The sequence below is a fragment of the Anomalospiza imberbis genome, chromosome 3, assembly GCF_031753505.1.
Source record: "Anomalospiza imberbis isolate Cuckoo-Finch-1a 21T00152 chromosome 3, ASM3175350v1, whole genome shotgun sequence".
Classification (NCBI taxonomy): Eukaryota; Metazoa; Chordata; class Aves; order Passeriformes; family Viduidae; genus Anomalospiza; species Anomalospiza imberbis.
In genome coordinates, this window is record NC_089683.1 from 52828749 (window position 1) to 52832024 (window position 3276).

General features: G+C 43.4%; 1 pseudogene; it reads left to right on the forward strand.

Moving 5' to 3' along the window:
* Nucleotides 1-2040: 2040 nt before the first annotated feature.
* On the forward strand, nt 2041-2827 carry LOC137470016 (uncharacterized; annotated as a pseudogene).
* The last annotated feature ends 449 nt before the right edge of the window (nt 2828-3276 follow it).

Below are 3276 nucleotides of genomic sequence, written 5' to 3' on the forward strand. Positions count from 1 at the left end.
CACTACACTGTCCTATAGTTACAGCAACCACAATTTCCCCAAATCCTTGGGTTTTGTCTAGTTTATTTGGCCTAAAACGCCATTTGTTCTGTCAGTGAACTGTGAGCTACATTTAGTATCCAGCAAATGGTTTTTTGTCTCTGCTCCATAACCAAGTCAGGAGCCAGACACAGCTTGCACACTCATTCACTTGGTGATCACTCATTAATGTATACATGTTTGAGTGTCTAACAGGAAAATATCAGTTGAAGACTTTTTTTGCATTAAATAATTAAATATTTTTCCTTTAATGACACTGAGATACTAGGTTGATTTTTTAATCCTTACAAATGCCTTTGACAGGCATTACTGACTCCTGCAGGATAGGGCAGAGCCTTTTTGAAAGGTTACAGAGGAATCCTGGTATCGGTTAACAAATTCATCCTCTCCTGCGTGTGACTGGTATAATAAAGGGAAGATGTGTCATTAAATACTTGGAAGAAAAAGAGTAGGTGTGATTCAAAGCACAAATAAATTTCTACCTTTGCAGTCTCTCAGCAGATCACAGCAGGCAGATTAAGGTTTTGTGTCACTACTGGTGGGCTGTGTGTAGCAGGCTTGAAAACTTACTTCCCTGACATTAGTCCTAAACTAAGGCTTATTAGCCAGACCAAAAGCAGCTGTGTTGCCATGACCCACAGCTTTTAAGGAAACAAAACAATTAGTATAGTTATAAATAACTGCTTTTGAAGAACATAAGTCATACATTTCTGGTTTTCTTTTGTGTCCCTTATAAACAAACTAGCCCTTAAAATAATTGTATTAAGAGTAAAGACATATGAGATATATGACTGTGACAAGTAATAGCCTCTTACAAAAATTTGGGAGTTTGGGGCTTTTACACTCCTAGAGTAATGAAGAAGATTGTAAGAGTTTTTTAAGGACAGTAATGACATCTGAGAGGAGAGCTTCAATTGCCATTGACATTTGAATCTCTCAGTCAATTATGTGCAGACATATTTCAAAGTAATGGCTACACTATCTTCTGATTCTGCCAGGAGCAGAGAGAAGCTTGGAAAGCAGGGTAGCTCAGCCTCTGGCCTCCTGAAGCCAGGGATTTTACCTCCAGCACGGCAGGAACAGCAGCAAGCAGGGGCAGGGAGCAATGTGGGCCTGATCAGAAGGGAAAAAGGCAGTCCCACTGATTTGGTCAAGAGGTCAGATCCTTGCAGTCTTTCCCAACTGCTTTCACTCACTGTAACTTTTCTCTTCTTGTACTTTTCTTTTGTTGTTTAGTTAGACCTGCTATGTCACCTGGAGTGCTTATCTAAATGAAGGCTGCAGTGCTTTCTGTCTTCTTTGTCTGAAGCTTCCACTAAAATCACTATGTTACTCTGGAGAAAGTAAGAGGTTTAATAAAGAAAAAATGGCTTCTCTTACCCCTGAGTCACAACATAGGTGTCACAGGGGTGGAATAGTGGTGCAAGAGATCAGAGCAAGCCCTTGTCCAGCAGCAATAACAGCAAAGATACTGAAAGGTTTCTTGAAACTGGCATCAAAGAGTTCCCTACATGTGCCCCAGCATTACTGAGAGGGGTACTGAGTAACACCAGGTTTCTAGATGATGGAAAACTTTCTTTTGGCTCTTTGGGCTTGTTGACTGTGGGAATGAGAGACTCCTGAGCAGGTTCTAAAAGACTGCCACAATACTTTCCAACATGACTTTGTAACAACACTTTGGGCCTCACCTTACCTGTAGATGAAACTGTTGCTGTGGAAGAGCCCCAGCCATAATCCAAGAAGGGAATATTGATCACATTTTTCTTTCTTCACTGGGCAACAGTTACAGATTCCAGCATGGTGTGAGTCATGGATGGTTTTTTGGGTTTCAGAAGGTGATTAATCCAAAGTGCAAGGCAAAATGTAACTTTCCTGCTGCTTGAAAGCCACCAGGGCAGAGATATTAATTTTAACAATCTGTCACGGATGTTAGAGATTGCTAAACTAGGGACTTGGCTATGAAGTTTAATAAGTCTATATTAATAAGTCTATATAATAAGTATGAAGTTTAATAAGTCTAAGTGCCGAGTTCTGCATTTTGGCCACAAAAATCCCCTACAGCGTTACAAGCTGGGGACAGTGTGGCTGGACAGTGTTCAGGCAGAAAGGGACCTGGGGGTGCTGGTTGACAGCCGGTTGTACATGAGCCAGCAGTGTGCCTTGGTAGCTAAGAAGGCCAACGGCATCCTGGCCTGCATTAGGAATTGTGTGACCAGCAGGAGCAGGGAGGTCATTCTCCCCCTGTACTCGGTGCTGGTGAGACCACATCTTGAGTACCGTGTCCAGTTCTGGGCCTCTCAGTTTAGGAAGGACGTTGAGATGCTTGAGCGTGTCCAGAGGAGGGCAACGAGGCTGATGAGGGGCTTGGAACACAAGCCCTATGAGGAACGTTTGAAGGAACTGGGGTTGTTTAGCCTGGAGAAGAGGAGGTTTAGAGGTGACCTTATTGCTCTCTACAACTTCCTGAAGGGAGGTTGTAGACAGGTGGGGGTCGGTCTCTTCCACCGGGCAGCCACTGACAGAACAAGAGGACACAGTCTCAAGCTACGTGAGGGAAGGTATAGGTTAGATATTAGGAAAAAAATTTTCACTGAAAGAATAATAAAGCACTGGAATTGTCTTCCCAGGGAGGTGGTAGAATCACCATCTCTGGATGTGTTTAAAAAAAGACTGGACATGTCACTTGGTGTTATAGTCTAGTTGAGGTATTAGGGCATAGGTTGGACTTGATGATCTTAGAGGTCTCTTCCAACCTCATTATTCTGTGATTCTGTGATTCTGTGAAGTCTGTTTTTCAGTTCACAGAAATACTTTAGTTATCTTGTCTAGCACTAATCAGACTACTGCTCCTCTCCTCAGGAAAAAGGCATAACAGGGGTGTAGCCTTCAACGTGGGGAGACCAAACTCAAAATTATAACCATTTTCAGCTCCGTCAGAGACTTCTGCTCTGAATTTGAACAGAGCATTTGGATGTGTGTCAGAATGACAGGATGCTAAATATCTCAGCCCTCCAACCCAAGGCTGGTCATGAGATCAGTGACAAAAACATTTTGGGCCTAACACACTTTGCTCAAACATGGGTTTCCCTCTAGCTGCACATTCCCATTTCAAGGCAGCCGCTAAACCTCTTGCAACCATGGCTGGCAGCCCTGGGAGGACTCAGCTAGGCTGGAGCCCTCTCTGCAAGGCTAGAGGTGCCTTCTTCTGCTCAAGGGGCTATTGGGATCATCCTAGGC